At 48.5% G+C, this 25870-nt stretch overlaps 1 long non-coding RNA gene across 2 annotated transcripts in view; it reads left to right on the forward strand.

Moving 5' to 3' along the window:
- The first annotated feature begins 2641 nt into the window (after positions 1-2641).
- LOC127616805 (uncharacterized) overlaps positions 2642-25870 on the forward strand; it is a 53573-nt gene continuing 30344 nt past the window's right edge. For both annotated transcript variants that reach the window (XR_007967191.1, XR_007967192.1), the window contains exon 1: positions 2642-2760. This is a non-coding gene — a long non-coding RNA (uncharacterized LOC127616805). The remainder of the gene's footprint in view (positions 2761-25870) is intronic.

The raw sequence follows: 25870 nt of genomic DNA on the forward strand, positions 1-25870 counted from the left end.
ATCAGCTTCACATTTCGCAACTGATTCAACCCGTTCTGAACTCAAAACGTGAAACATTTCAATATAAGTCACAACTTTGAATTCTACTCTTTCAAGCACAAAATAAATTTAACAAGCTCACAATTTTTAATCTACATTTTTCGTGAGACAATACAAATTTTATAAAGAAACTATGAAATCACATTCACTGTCTCTCTTACAATTCAAGCCACAGTGTAAAAAAATGTTGGATGGACTCAAACTTCCAAGGGAGCAAACTTTGACAACATTTTAAGTTTGGCAATTCAACTAAATGAAATCAGTTTTGCTGTTTCCACAGCAAAGAAATCCAGGTTGAGAGAACGGTTGTCCCTTTTTTTTTTAACTCCAAAGATGCAAATAAAAACTATTTGGTTGCTTTGTTGCATTAACATTGTTGCTATAAATGTCAGCAATTTATACTTTCAGGTTTTTACAACTTAAATGAAAAAAATCATCTTTTTCACAACATTCCAAAATGTCCACTTGATTGAAAAATTCAAAATTCTCTGTAAATACATTCTAAAATTAATAGAGAAATTGAAAAAAGTTCATCATTTCACAACTAATTCAAACAACTTTCAATGACAACAAAATTTGAATGAAAAAAGAAAGAAAAAAACAAACAAAAAAATCCTACTTTGCTCAATGAGGAGGACTCCACATTTTCCATGAGGAAACTCCCAAATCAATGTAACATCTGGACAAATTCAGATCAAACTCACTCATCAAACTAGCTCAACTTTCAAATATTGCTCTTTCGAAACCAATTCAGCATCAGCTCTTCAGCATTCACGCACATGTTCAACAGAAATTGCATTTTTTGGGGTTTGCCGATTGAATGTCACAGTAGATTTCTGTGTCTTGTTTCAAATCTGTGCAATTCTGCCTTATTTCATCATGTTGAGTGACTTACAACTCCAAATGCAGGAAATAGCCAGTAGAGCTCTCGAAAGCAGTAGCATGATTATTTTTTTGTCTTGTTTTGAATCAAATCTGCAGCACACAGCCGTGCTTTGATTGGAAAGCCGCGCAGGAAGCCATTAAAACGGAACATAAATAGAAATCGTCTGCCAAGTATAAACCAGTCAGCTACTTTGTTTCAAAATGTGTGCCAATCAATTAGCAAAAGGGACCCTTTTGGTTGCAAATGATCAGCGCAAGCTGCTGTTTTCACTTTCACGTGAAGAATCTTCAACCAGCCAATTCCAAGTGAAATTTAACAGCAGTAGTCACTTTTAATATCCATACATATATATTTATAAACTCATGAGGGTTGCGGCCGTGCTGGAGCCTATTCCAGCTGTCTTTGGGCAGTAGGTGGGGGACACCCTGAACTGGTCGACAGCCAATCGCAGGGCAAACATAAAAACACAGGAAGGCCAGAAGTGGAGCATAATCGAACTCTGCACCTCTGCACGCTGAGACGAACGTGCTAACCACTTGACTACTGGACCGCCATTAATATCAACTTGCAAAACAAAATCAAACCTCTGAAAGTAAACTTTTCAAACCATGTTTTCGACCTATTTGAATTAATCCCCAGAATTGCAAGCATAAGAATTGGAGAAAATCATGTATGTGTTGAATGGGAGTGTGGCTGGGCGTGAGCTGTGGTTTTTAGCAACCAGGGTCGGAGTTATGTGGAGGCTAGTTATGAGACAGCTGACTTTGCTGCCATTTTCACATTGATGCAGTATTCTGGATGCCTTGATACCCACACTTCATTTCTACTAACTGCATATTTGAAGAACACTTGATCCGAATGGAAACCTTATGAAGAATCTGATTTTCACGAAGAACATTTGATTTTTACAATGGCAGTGTCAGTCAGAATCATGACTGATGGCTGAGACGTAGTCATTTATCATACCATCCACATTGATGTTTTCAGGAAATAAAATGCACACATATTTTTGGGTATATTTTAGTTTTTGATGTGGACTTGATCTTACTTGTGTTATGGAGGGTGTTGGGCAAATGTCAGTTCCTGAAACCCGAACTGTGGATGATATGATAAACAATGATTTCACAGTTACACGGGCGGCCCGGTTGTCCAGTGGTTAGCGTGTCGACATCACAATGCAGAAGGCGTGGGTTCGATCCCAGCTCCGGCCTCCCTGCGTGTAGTTTGCATGTTCTCTCTGGGCCTGCGTGGGTTTACTCCGGGTACTCCGGTTTCATCCCACATTCCAAAAACGGGTATGGCAGGCTAATTGAACACTCCAAATTGTCCCTAGGTGTGTCACTGACCATGGATGGTTGTGTGCCCTGCGAGTGGATGGCTACCGGTTCAGGGTGTCCCCCGCCTACTGCCCGAAGACGTCTGGGATAGGCTCCAGCACCCCCTGCCACCCTTGTGAGGATAAGCGGAGCAGAAATATATGGATGGATGGATCTTCACAGTTACAGATGGGGTTGGAAGCATACAAAAGTGCATGTGCATGCATGAACATATTTCTGGTCACTCTACAGTGGTATGCTCCCCACTGGCCACCCCACTGAAAAATGTCTGTCTATACACCCGACAACAACTCCTGCATCAGTGTCCTCATTATGTTTTTATAAACAACTTCAGCTCTCCTTTCACACGTGCGTCAACATACTTCTTTCTGCAGGGTGTCCTCGTGGGTGTTTTGAAGGCAGACCGTGGTCCTCCCGTGCAGCTCACGCAGCTGACCAGCAGGCTTCAAGTCGAAACGCCATCCTACACATCCATCAGCAAACCAGCGACACATTGAGGTATTTTTTCCCCCGGCGGGGCATGAAGCTATTGATTTGAAACTGAGGAGACACAAATATGAAAATCCGTGCAGCTGCGTTGCTCATCAGGAACTGGCAGCGTGCACCATTACATTGCTGTGCCAGTCAGGGCTGATACAGTAGGAGGATGGAATGCTGTCTGCACATGTGACAACACTTCCCCGACCACAAAGTATTGAAAACAGGCCCCCGTATTGCATTGATTTAGTTATTTGATAACTAGCTTCAGAACGAGTTAGCGCTTGGCGTAAAAGCAAACACGGCTTTCTTATTTTAAGTACAGGAAATGAGAAAATAACGGGACACAAACTCATCACTTATTGAGACAAATGTTCTTAGTCTGGCCGACTGGAATCGCGTCTGACTTTTGTCTGAAAGCTAAAATGGAGGCGGTTATTCCTCAGGATGAGGCTCTGTGCTTGACATATTTTTTAGCCTGAATCATGACTCTTGATGCTTCAGGTATGACATTCATTGATGTTATGTCACGTTGTAATCCAATTGTGTTGAAGCAAACTGACAAGGAAAGCAGATAATAAAAACTAACCACATAAACATGCATTTTTATAACAATCTTAAAAAGCACTGAGATGTCTAAACCTGACGTCTCACTCAGTTTGGTGGGGCAATTCCGTCTCATTCAAGTGCCTTTTAAACCGCATTCGTTACCGTGACGAACGAAGACGCTGCATCAAAAGCGGGCTACTCAGTGTTGCCAACTGGACGACTTTGCCGCTATGTTTTGTGATTTTACAAAGTACTTCAGCAATTTTCCAAAAGAGCAACTAGCTATAAATCTCACAATTCTCGGGACGTTATTGGAGACTTCTTGACACCCCCGCACCCCCATTTGCAAAAAGCAAATGCTTGTGCCAAGCCATACTTAACCAGACCCAGCCCACAAATGCTTTAATTTCACAATCGATAGGGTACATTCACCCAACTGTTGATGCACAACTAAACCAGAAAGCCAATTTTACACAATACGTGTCCTTTAACCCTTTCAGGGACAGCAGTTACTAATGTGGACAGCTTATCATGTTACCAGGTTACAGGGTGCATTGAAGTGTTACGCCAGTGGTTGATGTAGTTGCTTGCCTGTTCCCTGCAGTCACTGTAAAACAATATGTCAAAATTGCATTTATTCAAATATTATGATCTAATATTGACTCTCACTGTGAATGGTCAAATTAGGTAATTGAGGGTTTTAATTATCAATTTGGATTGTTTGGATTGTGGTAACCTGTAGTTTCGATCAACAAGGCAAATTTCTTGAGCTTGATGAATGCATAGGATTAGAGCAATGTGTTTCAAAAAACTAAAAGTGAGGAAAGCTTCTAATCCTGTTGTATTCTCACTGACGGAAATCAAATGAAAAATGTGTTTGGGAAGGGTAAGCATCATTTTATCAGGGTTTTTGAACTTGTCAAGCTTCACATTGGCAGCAGTATTTAGGAAATGCATGTGTTGAAGGTAACACCTCGGACACGTGCGCGGTTGCTCCCCCGCACCCATTCAGCACTGAACGCTGCCTCTTGGTTGTCAAAACAGCGATTGACTTCCATTTGATTTTCCGAAAGCAGCGCGGAGCCTCCGTCAGAGTGAGCAGAGCAGTTTACAAAACAGGATTAGTCGTTGTGGTAACACCTCAAACGCGCAAGAGCAAAACGATTCTCGCTCAACTGACGGTAATAATGACACAGCGCTAGTGATGTTAATATTTGACAGACGTGGCAAGTGAAGACAAAAGGGGTTTTGTTTTATAAGTGGACAAAATGATCGGTCCCACAGTAAAACTACCTCAGAAAAAAAAACACGAATAGGGAATGAACAACTGGGGAAAGTCTCAGGTTGAGAGGTCCTTGCTAATGGTGTTGACATAACATTTCAGTACCATCAACTAAGGTCAGTGGGAAAGGGGTCACTTCTTAACATATCCATTTTCTTTAACAAATTTGTTTCTGTTGTTGAACCTACAAGTGTATTTGAGCAAGGCAAGACTCACACTTAGACCCTCAAATCCAAACTGTTGGCCCTGAGCGTAAACCCCACAGGTTGCCTTTATTTTGGAGGGGCTAATTTCGAAGCTCTGCCAATAGTTGCAGGTTGGAGGGTGCCAATAATTTGAGTTGATGAACAGCACAGCGGGCATCCCGGTGTTCCAGTGGTTAGCTCGTCGACCTCACTGTGCAGAGATACCGGGTTTGATTCCAGCTTCGGCCTCCGTGTCTGGAGTTTTCATGTTCTCCCCGGGCCTGCGTGCGTTTTCTCTGGGTATTCCGGTTTCCTCCCACATTCCAAAAATATGACTGGCAGGCTGATTGAAAACTCCAAATCGCCCCTCTGTGTGCCCTGCCATTGGCTGGCAACTGGTTCAGGGTGTCCCCCGCTTACTCTCCGAAGACGGCTGGGATAGGCTCCAGCACCCCCTGCCACCCTTGTGAGGATAAAGCGGATCGGAAAATGGATGGATGGATGGACACCACAGCCACAGCCAAAAATTAACCTTCCAAACCAGAAGCAACACCGTTACCAGTGCATGTTTTACGTTAGGATTCCTGAATCATGAGAAACTCTCAAAGAACAAACTTCACGCTTTGCATCGGCCAGTCAGAGTGTATTATCTTGGTATCGTGAATTGTGAATTACAGATTTTAGGTTTACATTTCACAGTGGTGGTGGAGGGGTTGTCCCTGGTGGTCTTTGTTTTCATTTCATTGTTCATGGTTCTGACAACATGATGCATATGAATCTTTGAGTGGCTCTCAGAGATATAACTTAAAAGAGAACCTTTGAAACGTGCATGCAACATTTTCTCACAGAAGTACTGGTATAACCATTGGCCACACATGGCGGCATTTTGTCATAGAGAAAGATAATAATGTAAAAATGCTGCAATGAAATCAATGTACAATATTCAAGTAAGGCATGCTGACAGTGTGGCAACACAAGATGGCCACCGGTGGCATCACTTCTCACTACAAAGGGTAAGCAGCATTGTTAGTCCATCATATTTAAGTCTGTGCTGGAGGGGAGATGTTGAAATTTGGTATTTTTTTCTACAGGTCCCCAAATTCTCCCGCAAATTATGTTTACGGTCCTGAATAATTACAAATAGTCCAAGAATCTTCCAAAACCAAAGCCTGTGTCATGAAGGGTAATGTTTAGGTTATCAGGTCCGTGAGTAGCTGAAAAATGTACCTTGAATCATTCAAGTGGCCCCTTCCAAACTCAAAGCCAAACTCAAATACTAACTGTGGTAAAGTCATACCTGACATTGGCTGGTGGCCAGGACATGGTGCTGCGCCGCCTGTCATCCAGTCAGATAGGATCAAATTCACTTCTGATTCTTATAAAGACAATTGTGGTTAAAGAAATTGGATGTATGGATGGCAAAATTGTACAGTCTTACATATGCTTCACTACAGATGAGACTTTCGATCGATTTTCCCCTTTGGCTGAGCCTCTTTAGTCTTATTCCACACCCCAAGTTGAAGTTGTTGTTCTGGTGCTAAGCCTCAACCTCCATTTCGTCCTTCATAACCGTCTTAAAACAATACTACATGGAAATTCACTGCTGTTTGTTCCAGAGAGTCCCCTTGATTTATGATGGGCAGCTACTGATAACGCATTTCGCTGCCCTACCAGGCCGCAGGTCACATTCAGGTGGTGCTTCTGTTTGACGCCATTCGAGCCACAATGGCAACCGTGATTAACCCCCCCCCCACCCCCCCCCCATTTTTTTTTAACACCTCAATGACCCAGCTGCCCCAGACAGTAGGCCATCCTGCATGCTGCAGCTCCCTCTGCTTTTACAGAGGCTCATCCGGCTCTTCACTGTACGCTTCGCACTGACTGTACCGAAAAGATATCAAAAGAAACACCGAGCGCGAGGTGAGTTGGGGCAAAGATACGTTCAAACAAAGGGAACAAATGTGAGATAAGGCGTTGGACGAAAATATAGTGGCAGTGGCAATGAAAAATGTGTTATCAGCGCGCCTGGACTCCTGGCCATCAGGTCAGAGAGGGTGTGAGACATTAGCTGGCACAGCTAAGAGCAGGAGCTTGTTAGAAAGCTTGTGGGGCCATAGGAAGTGCTGTGTGGAGAAGATAACGGCGTGTGAGTGTCGGAGGGGGTGAGGAGGAGTTGAGAGAGTAACAGTGCCCTCAGCCCTGCCCTGCTTTCCTCTATTCACTACACGTATCCTGTCTGTACGCTGCTCCTTAATGGCTTGTAATGAGCCACCAGTGAATCTGTCTCTTTCCTGCCTTCACACAACATGCCAGGCCAAGGCAGTGAGTGGGGGGCCTGGCCCAGTTGAAGTCTTAACATGGTAGAATACCACCGCTGGACGTAAGCTTTCCTCAACACGTCTGCCAACGAGTGAAGCTTTTAATAATTTGTGACATTAGAAATGAAGTGGCACTGCACAAATAAGTCGAGGCAGAAACGTTGAGGTGATACGTCTCGAGTGAGATGTTGTGTTTGTGTAGGAGCTGTTTGGTTGGGGTTGTTGGTGCAAGTTACCTGAAGGCCACTGGTGCAAGATGAGTTCAACACTTGGAGGGGGGTGGGGGGGGGGGGGGCTCACAAACAGTACTAATTCTTGTATGTTGGCTGTTCCTTGACGTAGTGTTCTTTCCATTTGTGAAGCGTTTCTTTACAGACGATGCATTTTCAATGCCATGTGACAGTTACAAATGGTGCGGAATGAACTGGTTTGCACTGTGCTGTCAACATACACAGTCAGCTGCCACAAGATGACATGCTCGGTTGGCGTCATACTTCCTATTTTTCATTTGGTTGTTTAATGTTTATGATCTAAACATGTTTGCCATCATTTTAGTATAATTCTGACTTAACGAGTATGTTACAATATTGCGTACGAATTCAGATTATGTCATCAACGATAGGCCAGTAGTGTATGACGTCCATTTTCCAAGAAACATGACTCTCACGCAGTTGCTTGTAATTGTGTCCCTATCCGACACCATCCTTTATATCATCTGTTGTACATGTGTGGGTTTCAGAAATAAAATAAGAACATGATGCCCAAAGCAACACAGTTGACTCTATTCCGGTCATTAAATTTTTTTTAATAAATATTAGTTTTGCAGTGAGCTACACCCTGGTCATCTGCAGTATTGTTGCCTACTGTACAGCCTCTATTTGTAGGTATGATGAAGCCAGTCAGTATTTACGCCCACTGTGTCACTGTTGTTGAACCAAATGGAGCTTTGTGATGACTTGTAAGAGCCAAAATGCTGACCATCCCATCATTAGGCTTGGGATATATTTCCGCCCCTTGATGGTGAGCAGGGTTCATCATTTGTTTTGATCAGATCGCAGCTAGTCCTGAAAGTGAATTTACTAAACCACGACGTGACATTTGTCGGGCTGTAATTCGACAACAGGTGGAAATGTGAACGCTTGTTTTTCCGCATGTGTACCACGATTGACTGGCAACCAGTCCGGGGTCTGTCCTGGTCTCGCTGGCTTTGGCTCCAGGTCACAAATGATCCTGATGAGGACCGGTAGCTGTGAGATGCTGTCAAAAACAGAATTGTATTTTGGGGGGAGAAAAACAATTTTCACAACAGAAAAAACTGTTACTATTTTGTTGAATATGTAAGTCCTATAAAAGGCCTTTGTCTCCCCATCCATCCATCCATCATCTACCGCTTATCCGGGGCCGGGTCGCGGGGGCAACAGCTTTAGCAGGGAAGCCCAGACTTCCCTCTCCCTAGCTACTTCGTCTAGCTCTTCCCGGGGGATCCCGAGTCGTTCCCAGGCAAGCTGGGTGACATAGTCTCTCCAGCGTGTCCTGGGTCTTCCTCTGGGTCTCCTCCCGGTGGGGCATGACCGGAACACCTCACCGGGGAGGCGCTCAAGAGGCATCCGAATCAGATGCGCAAGCCACCTCATCTGGCTCCTCTCGATATGGAGGAGAAGCGGCTCGACTCTGAGCCCCTCCCGGATGACCAAGCTGTGGCAAGATCTCCTCCCCGACCCGGAGGGGGCACTCCACCCTTTTTCGACTGAGGACCATGGTTTCAGATTTGGAGGTGCTGATCTTCATCCCAACCGCTTCACACTCGGCTGCGAAACGCTCCAGTGAGAGTTGGAGAGCCCTGTTTGAAGGAGCCAACAGCACCAGATCATCTGCAAAAAGCAGAGATGCAATACTGAGGCCCCCAAAACGGACCCCCTCAATGCTTCGGCTGCGCCTAGAAATTCTGTCCATAAAGGTTATGAACAGAATCGACAACAAAGGGCAGCCTTGGCGGAGTCCTACCCCCACTGGAAACGATTCCGACTTACTGCCGGCAATGCGAACCAAACTCTGACATCGGTGGTATAGTGACCGAACAGCCCGTATCAGGGGGTTCGGTACCCCATACCCTCGAAGCACATCCCACAGAACTCCCCAAGGGACACGGTCAAACGCCTTCTCCAAGTCCACAAAACACATGTAGACTGGTTGGGCAAATTCCCACATACCCTCGAGGACCCACCCTTAGGTGTAGAGCTGGTCCACTGTTCCACGGCCGGGAAGAAAACCACACTGCTCCTCCTCAATCTGAGGCTCGACTTCCTGACGGACCCTCTTCTCCAGCACCCCTGAATAGATCTTACCAGGGAGGCTGAGGAGTGTGATACCTCTATAGTTGGAACACACCCTCCGATCCCCCTTTTTAAAAAGAGGGACTACCACCCCGGTCTGCCAATCCAGAGGCACTCTCCCTGTTGACCACGCGATGTTGCAGAGGCGTGTCAACCAGGACAGCCCCACAACATCCAGAGCCTTGAGGAACTCCGGGTGGATCTCATCCACCCCTGGGGCCTTGCCACAGAGGAGCTTTTTAACCACATCGGTGACTTCAGCCACAGAGATAGGAGAACCCACCTCAGAGTCCCCGGGCTCTGCTTCCTCCAAGTAAGACGTGTTGGTGGAGTTGAGGAGGTCTTCGAAGTACTCTGCCCACCGGTTCACAACGTCCCGAGTCGAAGTCAGCAGCGCCCCATCTCCATTGTACACAGTGTTAGTGGTGCACTGCTTCCCCCTCCTGAGACGTCGTATGGTAGACCAGAATTTCCTCGAAGCCGTCCGGAAGTCGGCTTCCATGGCCTCACCAAACTCTCTCGTGTCCACCAGCGAGTACGGGGGGTTGCCGCTACGACAGGCACCAACCACCTTACGGCCACAACTCAGATTGGCCGCCTCAACAATAGAGGCACGGAACATGGTCCACTCGGGCTCAATGTCCCCCGCGTCCCCCGGAACATGGGAAAAGCTCTGTCGAAGGTGGGAGTTGAAACTCCTTCTGACAGGGGATTCCGCCAGACGATCCCAACAAACCCTCACAATACATTTGGGTCTGCCAGGACGGACCTGCATCTTCCCCCACCATCGGAGCCTACTCACCACCATGTGGTGATCAGTTGACAGCTCCGCCCCTCTCTTCACCCGAGTGTCCAGAACATGCGGCCACAAATCTGATGATACAACTACAAGGTCGATCATCGAACTACGGCCTAGGGTGTCCTGGTGCCAAGTGCACATATGGACACCCTTATGTTTGAACAAGGTGTTCGTTATGGACAATCCGTGGCGAGCACAGAAGTCCAATAACAAAACACCACTCGAGTTCCCAATCACGCCCCTCCAGGTCTCACTGTCATTGCCCACGTGAGCATTGAAGTCCCCCAGCAGAACAAGGGAGTCCCTAGCAGGAGTACTCTCCAGCACACCCTCCAAGGACTCCAAAAAGGGTGGGTATGCTGAGCTGCTGTTTTTGTGCATATGCACAAACAACAGTCAGGACCCGTCCACCCACCCGAAGGCGGAGGGAGGCAACCCTCTCGTCTACCGGTGCGAACCCCAATGTACAGGCACTGAGCCGGGGGGCAATGAGTATGCCCACACCTGCTCTGCGCCTCTCACCGTGAACTCCAGAGTGGAAGAGAGTCCAACCCCTCTCGAGGGAACTGGTACCAGAACCCAGGCTGTGTGTGGAGGCAAGTCCGACTATATCCAGTCGGAAATTCTCTGCCTCACACACCAGCTTGGGCTCCTTCCCTGCCAGAGAGGTGACATTCCATGTCCCAAGAGCTAGCTTCTGCAGCCGAGGATCGGACCGCCACGGTCCCCGCCTTTGGCTGCCGCCCAGCTCACATTGCACTCGACCCCTTTGGCCCCTCTCATGGGTGGTGAGCCCATGGGAAGGGGGACCCACGTTGCCTCTTCGGGCTGTGCCCGGCCGGGCCCCATGGGTGTAGGCCCGGCCACCAGGCGCTTGCCAACGGGCCCCACCTCCAGGCCTGGCTCCAGAGTGGGGCCCCGGTGACCCGCGTCCGGGCAAGGGAAACCTTGGTCCACCTATTGTATTCATCATAAGGGTCAATGAGCCGTGCTTTGTCTGGCCCCTCACCTAGAACCTGTTTGCCATGGGTGACCCTGCCAGGGGCATAAAGCCCCAGACAACTTAGCTCCTAGGATCATTGGGACACGCAAACCCCTCCACCACGGTAAGGTGACGGCTCACGGAGGGGCCTTTGTCTCCCCATCTATCGCTATCCCGCCGGCGCAGACATTCCTGAAATGAATGTCAGCCCATTTCTCATTCTCTCAACTATGTAGTAGGCAGAATAGAGAGCTGACCTCGACCCAGTTCAAAAGAAACCTCTAATCCAGAGACCTTAACTCGATTACGGGGTGTCAAAGGGGATCAGAGAGATTCTCTCACCTGTCATTTTTCACCATGAAGAGATACAACTCGAAGCCAGAGGAATACTGACAGCTTGGCTCAGCAAAAACACAAGGTGACTCAATAACCATAGGTGGCACTATGTCCTCAGTTTTTGGTTTTGGTTTATTTATTTTGTATTTTTTCTCAAGTGCCACAATTTGGAAATGCATCATGGCAACGTAGAAAAAAAAGCGCATATAATCCGATGTCTTCGGCATTGTCCAAATGTCGATAAAAATCAAATACGTATCAGCGATATGCCAATGCGAGTGCAGCGTAAACACAGCGATCAAATATATTCCGTCAATACCAGCTTGACTTCTTCTAAATGCACCAATGGGTGACATACAACACAAATGAACACCTTCCCACAAAAAAAAATGCTGTAAATTGAAATTATTGTGAAAGCATAGTCAATTAAAAATGGTCGATATCTGTGACATCACAGGTGCATCCATCATTAACTCATTCACTCCCAAAGACATTTTTAAACGTCTTTTCAGACTTGGTCCAGAATTGGCTGGTACTGAATGAGTTAAATAAGAACAATAAATTAAATTAAATTAAATTAAAAACTAGATGTCCTCGGCTTTCCTCGACCATCCATCAGCCAAGTTTTGCCAGGTTCCTTTAATTATATGATTTGCTACTATGGTGTAAATCAGTTTAGGGTTTTATTATTTTCACCTATACTGACGTTGATTTAAGAAATGTGCCTGTTTTTTTTTTTAAGTGCTTTAAATGTTGCGAAGAGTAAGCTCAGGCCAATGAAATGCTTCGTTGAGATTACTATTCTCTATGTAAAGTATTTTTTTTAGTTTTATATTGGCGCTTATTGTGGAGTTGCTTACATTCAGTTTGGCAGATATGCACGTGAGCTACTTATGTTATCGGATATGTGTCACTTGAAAAAAAATCCCACATGGACAATGTAAATCCAACACCTCTGTACATTTGTCACATAATGTATATTTAATTTACCATTGACATACACGGGACCCATTTTGTAACACTATCAAGTGTGTTCCGCAGCTGCTCGACCTGCCATGTGCAGTCAAATGCCAAATTCACCTTTTGCTCAGAATGAAACAAAAGTTGTATTTCTATTCTGTGTGGTATGTTGTCGTGGTGACAGCAACAGATGGCAGGTAGGTTAGCGGCGTTCATAAAATCCATGCCGATAATGCTAATGACGGCAATAATAGCTCCAGTGGCGCAAAAGTACACTTGCAGGTGGTGCACAACGGAGGAAGTATGCGCAAACACCTGAGTGTCTTGGCAACCCTCAGAGGAAGGGTCCTGGCTGTCGGACTTCCCAAAAGACCCCCTAATCAGTTGGAACAAAGAGGGGAGGGTCTTTTACAAATTCCCAAAATAGAACCAAGTGTGTGCGCAGTGGAAGGATGTAAGAAATCTGATGCAATGACTTGTAGCGTAAGTGGGAGAACAGCTGAAAGGTTCCGTCACTGGTGAGGCAAAAAGCACAAATAGAGGAAAGTGCAATATTTTCAATGAAGTATTTGTGCTTATTTTGCTTTTTTAATACGTTTGAATGAATACATGCAGTATTTAATGTGACAATCTAAAAAGGATGACGAAACGTACAGAACAATATTACAAAAGCTACGTCTTCGTTAGTACCTCACTCAAAACGAAAATAGGCTTGACGTACAGTATGTACACTGTACGATGCTCGCGTTGTTGAAACTCATTTGAGGGAGAGGGAAGGCGAGGGCTGAATAATTAAAATTTTTAATAAAAAATAACAAAATGATAATAGAATTATTTGTTTCATTTGTGCTTAGTCTCCTCAAATGTAAATGAGCTAAAAGTACTGTTTAATTTCTGGATGCCAAGAAATGAAGTACCGGTAAGTAGAAAAGGAGTGCTTTGCCACCACTGCTGACATCGACAGTTATTTACAAACCTTTTGGGGGAGCGATCAATCACTTAAATATGTTCACTCTTCGTGGCTGAGCGCAGGTCCCTTTTCTCCTTGAATAGTGAAGTAACAGCGGGTGTCAGCGAGTTAAAAGTTTAATCAAATGATGAATAGGAAAGTGGTCTTTTTTTTATATAGCTAATGGATGCAAAGCAGCGATATGCACGGCAGCGGTATGCACGCCTAGGTTATTGCATTTCCCAATGAAATAATACATGAACTTGCAAATATGTTAGTGTTTCGGGATCATAGTTTGGTGTGTATTTTTCAAACTATTAATACAGGCAATTTATTATTTGGGGGCGGGGTGTCCATTTTTCCATTTTTTTTCCTTTCATGACATCTTCGCAAACAGTGGATCTTCACTGCAGTTCTTGAAAGCTTGAATAAGGCTGTATGTGCTCCTTTTCCCTTTTTGCAACCAGGATAACTTTCATTGGACAGTAGAGCCCCCCCACCCTCGTGTATTATGAATGCGATCTTGACATAAATCTGTTTTCGTGGCACGTGCGCACTTCCCAGTAAGGTACTCTCATCATCCCCGGCAAGTCTCCTTTGGATTCTTTTCCACGACAAGTCCCTATGGAGCAAGTCCCATCTCAAGCAGCAGATGATAAAGTGGACAATAAGTTGTGGGGCCACCATGTATCACCCCACCCCCCTACACCCACCCCCTCTGCCCCGCCCCTCACTAACTACTCTGGAGGCCACAGATTAGGCCTCTTGCACTTCCTTTGGAAAACAGGCACAGGACCCAGAGGAAGCTCCTGTCAGCTGTGCTCACTCACCTCCCCGGCCTCCCTCACTTTCTCTCTCTTTTTCTCTTTCTCTCCTGTGCTCGCTCAGAGAAGAAATGCAGGCCTCTCGGAAAGGTCCACGCCGGACACACGAGGCCAATCCTTGTCAAGCTACTGCGCCATGTCTTACTGACACCCTTCCTCTTCTCTCCCGCTACATGCAAAGCACAGGATATTAAAAAACAGTCATCGATACGACCCAGTGTGTGCGGATTGAGACGGAGTAATTACAGGAGGGAACAGAAATAGAAAAGTATCCTGCTGAGGAACATCCTGCTGTTGCGCTGCCAGAGTTTGTGGGTCAGGTAATCAACAGTAAGTGACTTTGGGCACGCCCTTGAGTTGAAGAACCAAAATCACAATTAAGGTCAAACAACACACATGCGGCCGCCACCTTGATGCGGTAAAAAGATGGTTGCAATACCATTGACAGTGAAGTAGGCCCCCCGCCTGATCTATCTTGAATGTTTATCAACAATTTTGGAACAATTATTTGAGTTTGTAAAAAAAAAAAAATAATAATAATAATAGCGAGTGTTATTTGTCCATTCTTGATGTACACGATGCTACTACAAGTCGATTGCACAATAGTAAACATAATTTTGAATGCATACATTTCTGCCAGTGTCAGTCAGTGGCCATTACTATCATTGTAAAGAAACAATGTTTGATTTGATTCTTGTAATGGCTGGCGTGAGGTGTCCCTAATGTTTTGGCTAGTGACACACAGACGGCATTATTGTATCATGTTTAAGCCTGCTGGTGAGCGGACTGCAATCCATTATTGTGCACAGTGTCACATTGTCAGTGATTGACATGTTTAGACGTCTTCAGGGGTCTTATATTGCCATATCCAGGGGTTCGGTTGCGCCGGTTGTAGTCATGGAAGTCATTTCAGAAGGCTGCGGGATTGTAGATTCTATTTCCAACCTCAGCCGCAGGCAGTTTGGATCTCCTGCAGGTTCAAGTATGGAAAGCCAAAGTAGGTAACTCTCTCTGTCAGACTGCAGCGGGCTGAATGCTGGCATAAGGTGCCCTCGCCACCGCAAAATAAAACCGCAGGTAACGTTTTCCTGAAACTTTGCCAGCCTTTGAAGAAATGCCACGCACTGAGGAAAACAACCCGTAGCCGCCCACCCCTCTGATGAAACCCAAGACGTCCTTTCCACCAAGACTGTCGCTGATGTTGTCCGCTGTGACGGACGGCGAGCAGACATGGGATCTCCTGGAAGCTCAGGGGTGAGAGGATTAGTGCTCGCCGCAACATTTGAGCAACACTGGACCTTGTTTGATCCAATCAGGCTTGGTAGAAAGCAGACATGCACCACTCTGACCCGCACGTCCTGTTTTGGACGCTTGCTTGTTTGCTGTTAAGGAGAGCGCACGTGTGGCTGCTGTACCGCTGGAGCTTTGCCACGCGTCCTCCGCAGGAGACCACAGCAGAATTCGCTCATGTTTTCCTCGTACAAATCCGAAACTTTCAAAGGAAAATCCCATCGTTTGCTATCAAAATGTAAAAGATACTGAAACACGGTGGGCCAAGTGGTTAGCGTGGCTGCCTCACAGTTTGAGGCCCCGGGGTTTGAAGAGGGCTCGACGAATATGGAAAAATGATTTTGATTGATACTTAAATCGTGATAAATAAAAAAGATCAACATTCATTTGAAAACTTAATTTAGTCAATGTCACGTCGCGTGCTCGCCAGCAGGTGGCGGGTTCCCCCGCCGCCTGTTCGGCACACCTGCCCGTTATTTCGGGCTGATTACGTGCCTTTATTAGGCGACTCCGGCAGTCATCTCACTGCCGGAGAATTCCTTACCGTGCCATTGCTCTCTATTTGCTATTCTCGTCGTTTGACAATTTCTCGCTGCCCTATTGCCTTACGGCCTCAATCTTCGCATACTTCATATTGTGATCAAATTGTTATCTCGGTAGTTCCTCGCCCTTTATCGTTTCGCGAGCGTTTTCGGTTGTCTTCCTTATTTTTTCCTGGTCCTTATTTGACCAGCGCTTTCTGTTACCGTTTTCCCTGTTCGGGCTCCTTTTGTTCTTTATTAAAACCCCTTTGTTCTCACAAGATCTTTTCGTTGTCTGCTTCTCCGGGGATCCACCTCGTTTTTTTCTGTTGTGCACGAGGCGATTTCTCATCGCCTCGGGCTCAACGTGACAGAATTCTCCGGCCACCATGGATCCCGCAGACGCCGAAAAGATCTTGTCCGCTCTTGCTCGACAAGAGCGGCAAATGAGTCAGCACAGCCAAGCCCTTACGGAACTCAACGGCGCGGTCTCCATGCTGGCTCATCGGTTCGATGATCTCGAACCTCGCCTTATTCGGGTGGAGGAACGAAGACCACCTTCCGGGCTTCGTCCTACCACCCCGGAGGCTCCCTCCTCGTACCCTACTATGTCGAGGGAGCCCTCGCTTCCACATCCCCCTCGTTACGGGGGTGAGCACGGGCAGTGTGGACATTTCCTACACAATTGCTCGCTAATATTTGACCAACAGCCGTCCGCCTACGCTACTGACGCCGCCAAGGTGGCTTATGTCATGAGTCTTTTAACAGGTCCGGCGGCGTCGTGGGCTATCGCGACCAGTGACGCTAAACCGAATCTCCGCACCTCCTATCCTGACTTCGTGGAAGCCTTCCGTCGAGTGTTCCACCATCCCGTGCGGGGCAGAGAGGCGGAGGGTCGGCTGCTCGCCCTGCAGCAGGGAGGGCGGTCGGTCGCTGACTACTCCATCGAGTTCCGGATCCTGGCCGCGCAGAGCGGGTACGCCGATCGGGCCCTGTGTGGACTGTTTCGCCGTGGCCTGAACTCATTACTCAAGGACGAGCTGGCGACCCGCGACCACAGCACCGATTTGGAGGAGCTGATCGACCTCGCCCTCCTTATGGACAATCGCCTGAGGGAGCGAGGCCGGGAGCGTGGAGGTGATCGGTACCCGTCCCGCCGCACCACGTACCGTGAGGAACATCGTGGGTTCGGTGATCACTCCCGGGACGAGCCGATGCAGCTGGGCGGCAAGGACGGTGGTGCGGAGGAAGGAAGGCGCCGTCATCGCGACCAAGCTACAACAAACGGCGCCCAACCATCCCCCCGCGCCGCAACCAGCCATCCGGGATCGTCTTTCCACGCTCCTCCCGAGTACTGTGAGTCACGGCCCCGCGCGTCGCCCCCCGAGCCTAGGCGAGTAGACAAGCGACCAGGGCACCCCAATAGACTCGAGCTCGAGGCGGAGGTATTCGGCGGGTCCCGGTCAAGACGGGTTCGGGCCCTGGTGGATTCGGGAGCAGATGACTGTTTAATGGACACTAATCTCGCGTCCGAACTGGGGTGCTTTTTAGAGGAGTTGGTTGTGGCGAAGCGGGTGCGTGATCTAGATGGGCGCCTCCTGGCGGTGGTAACGCATCGAACGGAGCCGTTAAAGCTTTCGTTATCCGGTAATCATATTGAGCATCGCCGTTTTTATGTTATGCGGTCCCGGAACGCCCCGATCATCCTCGGTTTACCCTGGCTTCAGACGCATAACCCGGTGATCTCATGGGCGCGCCCCGCTATCGATAGCTGGAGCCCTTATTGTTACCAGCACTGCCTGCAGTCAGCCGTCGGGAGGCACGAACGCGTCACGCCCCCCGAGGAGATCTGCCTTGACGGAGTGCCGGAGTGCTATCGGGACCTTAGGGAGGTTTTTAGCGAGGATCGCGCGCGCTCCTTGCCCCCACACCGCCCCTACGATTGCGCGATAGACCTGCAGGCGGGCGCTCCGTTGCCAACCTCGCGTCTGTATCAGGTATCCCATCCCGAGCGTGAGGCGTTAACGGAGTATATTAACAGCTCGCTCGCTGCAGGTCTCATCAGACCATCACGCTCACCGTTAGGGGCGGGTTTCTTCTTCGTGGGGAAGAAGGATAAGTCCCTACGACCCTGCGTAGACTATCGTGGATTAAATGAAATTACAATTAAAAATAGATACCCGCTACCCTTGTTGGACTCCGCCTTCGCTCCATTACAATCAGCCACAATATTCTCAAAATTAGACTTACGCAGCGCTTACCACCTGGTTCGCATCCGAGAGGGCGACGAGTGGAAAACCGCGTTTAAGACCCCCCTGGGCCATTTCGAATATCTCGTCATGCCTTTTGGCCTCACAAACGCACCTGCCGTCTTCCAGAACCTCATTAACGACGTGCTCCGGGACATGATCAACATCTTCTGTTTCGTTTATCTTGACGACATTTTAATTTTTTCTCGTTCTCTGCATGAGCACCGGCAACATGTTCGGCTGGTGCTACAACGTTTGCTCGAGAACCGGCTCTTCGTCAAGGCAGAAAAGTGTGAGTTCCATGTTCCCGTCATCTCCTTCCTGGGGTTCATTATAGAACAGGGCAAGCTACGGGCGGACCCCATTAAGACGCGTGCGGTCACTGAATGGCCGGTCCCGTCCAACCGTAAGGAACTGCAGCGCTTCTTGGGGTTCGCCAACTTCTATAGGCGTTTCATCCGTGGCTACAGCCAGATGGCGCTTCCCCTAACCCGCCTTACTTCGACCAAGATCCCTTTTAAGTGGGACCCTGCCGCGGATACGGCATTTGCTCATCTTAAGGCGGCGTTTACTAGTCCCCCGGTACTGCAACATCCTGACCCTGACCGCCCTTTCGTCGTAGAGGTGGACGCCTCGGATTCAGGGGTGGGTGCGGTGCTGTCCCAACGCTCCCCAGTCGACCAGAAGCTGCACCCCTGCGCCTTCTTCTCCCGTCGACTCAGTGCCGCCGAGTCGAACTACGACGTGGGCAACCGGGAACTGTTGGCTGTGGTCACCGCCTTACAGGAGTGGCGGCACTGGCTCGAGGGGGCTAAGGAACCTTTTACCGTGTACACGGACCATAAGAACCTCGCCTATCTCCGCTCCGCGAAGAGACTTAACGCCCGTCAGGCCCGGTCGGCCCTCTTCCTCACCAGGTTCGACTTCGTTCTCACCTACTCCCCCGGATCTAAGAACACTAAGCCTGACGCCCTTTCCCGGCTCCACGAACCTGCGGGGAGGGACCGTTCCCCGGAGACCATCCTCCCGACCCAGTGCATAGTGGGGGCCGTCCAGTGGGAGATTGAGCAGCGGATCCTGTCCGCCCTGGTGGGGGTGCAGGTGCCGGCGGGGTGCCCAGCAGGGAGGCTGTTCGTGCCTCCTGCCCTCCGTTCGGAGGTCCTGCAGTGGGGACACGCATCCAAGGTGGCGTGTCATCCCGGGGTGAACCGGACTGTGCAGCTCGTCGCCCAGCGTTTCTGGTGGCCGGAGCTCCGCCGCGACGCGACGGAGTTCGTCAAGGCCTGCACCTCCTGCGCCTGCGGCAAGTCGTCGCATCAACCTCCGGCGGGACTGCTCCAGCCGCTGCCCATTCCTCCTCGCCCGTGGTCTCACATCGCTGTGGACTTCGTCACGGGCCTACCGCCTTCCCGGGGCCGGACGGTCGTGCTCACGATCGTGGACCGCTTCTCCAAGGCCGCTCACTTTGTGCCCTTGTCCAGGTTGCCGTCGGCGCTGGAGACCGCTAACCTCCTCATCCAGCACGTCTTCCGTCTCCACGGCATTCCGGCGGACATCGTGTCAGATCGGGGGCCCCAGTTTGTGTCCCGCGTCTGGAAGCGGTTCTGCCGGTCCCTCGGAGCTACGGCCAGCCTGACCTCGGGGTACCACCCTCAGTCCAATGGACAGGCTGAGCGCGCCAACCAGGATCTGGGGGCGGCCCTCCGCTGTGTTTGTCTCCTCCGTCCGGCATCCTGGGCCGACCACCTGCCCTGGGTGGAATATGCCCACAACACTCTCGTCTCCTCCGCTACAGGCAGATCGCCGTTCATGACAGCCTACGGTTACCAGCCACCGCTGTTCCCGTCCCAGGAGGGGCAGGTGGAGGTCCCCTCCGTGCAGCACCACCTTAAGCGGGCCCATCACGTGTGGAGGGAGGCCCGGGCTGCGTTGTCCCGCACTGCGTCCCGGAACCGGCGGATCGCTGATCGTCGTCGGCGCCCGGCGCCCTCATATGCGGTGGGAGATAAGGTGTGGCTGGCTGCGAGGGATCTTCGCCTGGCCGGCTCGTCTGCCAAACTGGGGCCCCGGTTCGCTGGCCCGTTCGAGGTCGAGGCCGTCATCAGCCCCGTCGCGGTCAGGCTCCGGCTGCCGGCCTCCATGAAGGTCCACCCCGTGTTCCACGTCTCCCTGCTCAAGCCTGTGTCTTCCAGCGCCTTGGCGCCCCCTCCCGCTCCGCCGCCGCCCCCGCGGGTGGTCGACGGAGACCCGGTGTACACGGTTCGTGCCATCCTGGACTCTCGGCGCAGGGGCAAGGGCTTCCAGTACCTGGTCGATTGGGAGGGCTACGGGCCGGAGGAGCGGCAATGGGTGCCTCGCTCCTGGATCCTTGACCCGTCCCTTCTGCGCGACTTCCACACTGCTCATCCGTCCAAACCGGGTAGTCCGCCGGGAGGCGTCCATTGAGGGGGGGGTACTGTCACGTCGCGTGCTCGCCAGCAGGTGGCGGGTTCCCCCGCCGCCTGTTCGGCACACCTGCCCGTTATTTCGGGCTGATTACGTGCCTTTATTAGGCGACTCCGGCAGTCATCTCACTGCCGGAGAATTCCTTACCGTGCCATTGCTCTCTATTTGCTATTCTCGTCGTTTGACAATTTCTCGCTGCCCTATTGCCTTACGGCCTCAATCTTCGCATACTTCATATTGTGATCAAATTGTTATCTCGGTAGTTCCTCGCCCTTTATCGTTTCGCGAGCGTTTTCGGTTGTCTTCCTTATTTTTTCCTGGTCCTTATTTGACCAGCGCTTTCTGTTACCGTTTTCCCTGTTCGGGCTCCTTTTGTTCTTTATTAAAACCCCTTTGTTCTCACAAGATCTTTTCGTTGTCTGCTTCTCCGGGGATCCACCTCGTTTTTTTCTGTTGTGCACGAGGCGATTTCTCATCGCCTCGGGCTCAACGTGACAGTCAACCTGCATTACACAACTTTGTATTTAACTTGAAAAAACTACCAATGAATTTGTAGCCAAGTAAAATAATTATATATTGCAGGTATGGTTAGCTGGTGGCATGCCTCACTCTGATTGGCCCCTTGATTAATACCTCCCCCCCACCCGCCCCAAGGAAAAAATAAAGGAAGAACATATGCCTTATTACCCACCTGCATCTTGTGCTACAACAGCATTTCAACAGCCAATCATAAAGTGACCTGTTGCCATAACAAATCAAGTTGCAAGTGTCACCAATCATTTAGCATCATAAAAATGACTAGAGGAAGACTATGTTCCGTAATTTCTAGATTTCCCACCAGTTAGCAATGATTATTATGTTCCCCCTACTACTACCACTCTTTCTTCCTCTATGTATTTTATGACAGAGACTCACAATTGGCACAACTGCAGAGCATTTGGCAAAAATAACAAATAAATCGTAATTCTGCTACTTGGTGTTGAAGTGCTGCCACCAAGAGGGAAAATAGAACCCATACTGTCGTTGTTTTGTTTTTTTTAAGGTTCATGACTGTAAGCGAACCACCCCTAGCTCTACCCACCATTGGCCCGTGCATGTGGGGAATGAAGGTGAGCTCGGCTCCATGAGTTGGCAGGCCAAATGCTTGAATCGGGTTCATTCCAGCAATACAAAAAAATAGACTGCATAATGTGCACACCTGGGAACTGTTTTAAGTTGTGGAAAAAAAGCACATAATACTGTATGTCCACTTATTGTCTTTGAAGTCTTTTTTTAACATATCTTTTCCGCAAAGAGTGACAGAAAAATGACATGGTTGTGCGTCACTGAGAAAAAGCTGCCTTCACATTTTGTGAAACATGTTTCTTTCAATCAGCTTCCCGTGTTCACATGAGCAACGTGCCAACTTCCTTCTCCCCTTTGGATTCTCTTTCCACCTGAGTGCGTCAAAACCAATAAAATCCGAATGACACACAAACGTGCAACGTGCCAGCCCAATGTTTCTTTGACCTTTTCAGAGTAGAAGCCTCGCTCGTGACATAGATGTGTCTCGTTATCGTCAACGTTCCATTTGAGCCTGGCCAAAAATCCAGTCACCCAAACGTCCCTCTGGAGACTGGTTCCGTGATTTGACAGGGTCCGGGCCTCCGTCTGGCCGGGCCTTGAGCGAAGCGGGCCGCCGAGGAGCGATACGTGATAAATGGCTCTTATCTAGAGGCTGTGGAGTTGGGAAGCCGACTCTGTTTCCCTCCGATTACATTAGCAGGCAGGAAAATCGGACGCAGGGGAATGGCTTGAATTCCATACTGCATGCACGGGGCAGGCGCTCGTTTTCACTTGTTTGCTGACTGATAAAAGAGAGCCAGAGGAGGCGAAGACCAGGCGTTTTATACCATGTGGCTACATATCTGCGAGCGCAATTTGGCATGATCGCATGACAATACACAGCCCAGAGAGCCGTGTGATTAGTCAAGATTACATAATCATTTACAATTCACCTACCACCAGTTCTACTATATTGTTTTTCTTCCACATATTGAAAGCCCGACATATGTGACACTGTTTTGCCCCCAGAAATAGCAGACTGATTGAGGCAATGTTTGGCTGATTGCTCATTGAGTCCACGCTGGATGATTCATTACAGGGTCCTGGTGTCACAAGTGTACACTTGACTGAATTGTTTCCCAGCCACAGGCCTGCCGCCGCTGCGGCATCGACTTTGAATGTAGCCACTGTTCCATTAGGCCTCTTTGAAACCTAAGTTAGGTGACTTGAGCTAGTCCATTGTGTTACTCTCACCTTTTCTCCTGTCTCTGCCAGATGCAGAAGAAGAGAGAGAGAAAGTACATTTTTACGACTTGATTTATTTTTTTTAAAACTAGAATTACTATTAGCCCGGCGTTCCAGTGGTTAGCGCGTCAACCTCACAGTGCAGAGGTACCGGATTCAATTCCAGCTCCGACCTCCCTGTGTGGAGTTTGCATGTTCTCCCCTCGCCAGCGTGGGTTTTCTCCGGGTACTCCGGTTTCCTCCCACATTCCAAAAAACATCCATGGCAGGCTGATTGAACACTCTAAATTGTCCCTAGGTGTGACTGTGAGCATGGATGGTTGTTCGTTTGTGTGTGCCCTGCGATTGGCTGGCAACCGGTTCAGGCTGGGATAGGCTCCAGCACGCCCCGCGACCCTTTTGAGGATGTTAGTGTTGCGTAAATGAAACAGTGAAAGTTCCCTCTGGACTTTTCGATTGGTGCCGAGACCATTTGGAAGTTTTGACTCTGATCAAATGGCCATGGGGCGGGGTCCTACAAGTGTCAGTCCTTGGACCCCTTTTGTTCAGCCTCAGCGACTCTTGGGTCAAATACTTCAGAATATCATGACTATGCAGATGACACGTTGCTATATCTGTCCATCTCCCCGAACAGTTCCAAATTTCCTTTTGGAAATCAAATCAATGACTAAAACTGCATTTTACTGTAAGGAGCGACGGCCCGGCGAAGTGAAGTACTCGAAGAGCTGTGGTACACTGCTTTCTTTTAGCAAACATACGATCATTTATATAACAGCAAAGCGGACCTTAGCGTAAACAAACGTCCAGCCCACCCGGGGGCTGTGATTGGTTGGTAGCGAGCGGCAGCGGGGGCCGCCGATTGGCTGATCAGTCTCACGGCGCGAAATTCAAATGTCAGAGTTCTCAGAGGGCATTTGTGGTTGCTACATTACCATCTAAAAAACATATCCAGGTTGAAGGATTGCATGCTCCTAGCGAACCAGGAGCAGATTATTCATGATTTTATCTCCAGTAAAATTGATTATTGTAAAGTTCTTCTTACTGGACCAGACATTCAGTAGGTCGCATATGAGCCTGCAAATCAGCATTCAGACAAGCCATCCACCATCAACAAGCGATCACATGCATTTTAATGTCGCCTTAATTGAGTTGCGTTGAAGCAGCGACTCTGGAAAGGCTATCTTGTCGGAGCGTGCGTCTTGAAGTCAGGCAGGCGGGCAGGCAGGCGGGCCCGCTGGCACCACATTGCAGACGCAGCGGTAGACGGCTCCGTTTAGCATTACAGCGGTGGCTCCCTGCGGGCCCGTCCTCAGTCATAAGCAGAGGCCTGAGGAAGTGCAGGCTCTCCACCAAAAAGGCTGGAAAATAACCAGTGCGAGACGAAGAGAAGCAGCTCGTGCCAGTAAAGTATGTAGCCTGCAACGCGTGCACTTACTGCGCTTTTTTTTTTTTTACATATATACTGTGTATGATTGTTTTGAAAGAAACGTGTTATCAGCTTGTCAAACGCTAAGCTGTTGACGGACATGTTTGGGACAAGGTGTCAACATAAAAGTGCAACGAAACAATGCACAAGCCATTTTATTTTTCACAAGTCAGTGGAGATTGTTGCAGTGTGTTGTTTGTGCTTGAACGTATTCATCATCCAGCGTGGTTATCTGCCTTCTGCATGCCTGCGCAGCACAGCAGGGGTCCCCCGGGAGAACAGAACCACACGGGTGGGTACGCGGCAGTCCCACCATTCACTCTTACGCGCTGTCGCCCCCCCTCCCTCACCCCCTCCCGTCTCGTGTGTCCCGCCAGTCTCCCTTATGACCTGCCGATAAGGGCGGCTGACGTGCCCAGCGCCCAGTGGTGGCCTTTCCCTTTTACACAAAGCCAGTCGTGCTGTGTCACAGATAGGATTGGAGCTCCAAAACAACTTGGGAGGAGAAAAAAAATCCCAACATGGGAAAGTTGCGCTATGGAAGGGATGTCCAAAAATTCCCCAAAAACGATCAGCCAATTATTTAATAAAATATGGAGTGAATTAAAATAGATTATGGTGGATTAGATGGATTAGAGCCAGAAGACTGCTTCTTTTACCCTGAACTATACTTTTGGCTTTGTCTACTTTGTCTTTTAGTATTCAATTTTACAGCAGACATGAATTTTCAAGTAGAAAAACATGCAAAAAGCTCATTGTTATTATCCGCCGTCACTCACTAAAAATAATACAACAGTATACAGATAGCCCATGGAGAAAAACTTGGACACCTCTGGCCTGTGTGTGAGTGTCTTTATTTCCAAATTGTATTTTCAATTTGATACAGAGTAGCCGACTCTTTTTTTCCGGTGGAGTGCCAGCCTCTGGTCTGTGACTCAAATTGTGGAGGTGTGGATGATTATTTATTTTATTTTTTAAATTGGCCTGTGGGGAAGATAGGCATCAACACTGAAACCTGTCTGGCAACAAGTGTGCCATAACCATGAGAAGCAATCCAAAACACTTCTGTTGAACCTACCCTGGTGAAATTTGAAGCAAAATAAATTCTGCATCGTTTTACACATTTGTTTTTGATCAATATTACCTCACACTTTGTTTTGCTGAACGACTTTCTCTACTTTGACCATTTGGTGTTCATGTGTTAAATGTGTCATTTTTTTCTCATGGCCTTTTGCTGTTGTCATCTTTTCTCAAGTTACTATCAATTTGACTGTGTCAGCTTTTTTGCTGTTGTGCTAAAGAGGCTCCAACTATCTGAGGAAAAATTCCTTGTATGGTTTGACATTGGCCGATAAAGATTATACTGAATCTGATTTTCATTCTGAGCTTTTTTT

The sequence above is a fragment of the Hippocampus zosterae genome, chromosome 15 (assembly GCF_025434085.1).
Source record: "Hippocampus zosterae strain Florida chromosome 15, ASM2543408v3, whole genome shotgun sequence".
Taxonomy (NCBI): Eukaryota; Metazoa; Chordata; class Actinopteri; order Syngnathiformes; family Syngnathidae; genus Hippocampus; species Hippocampus zosterae.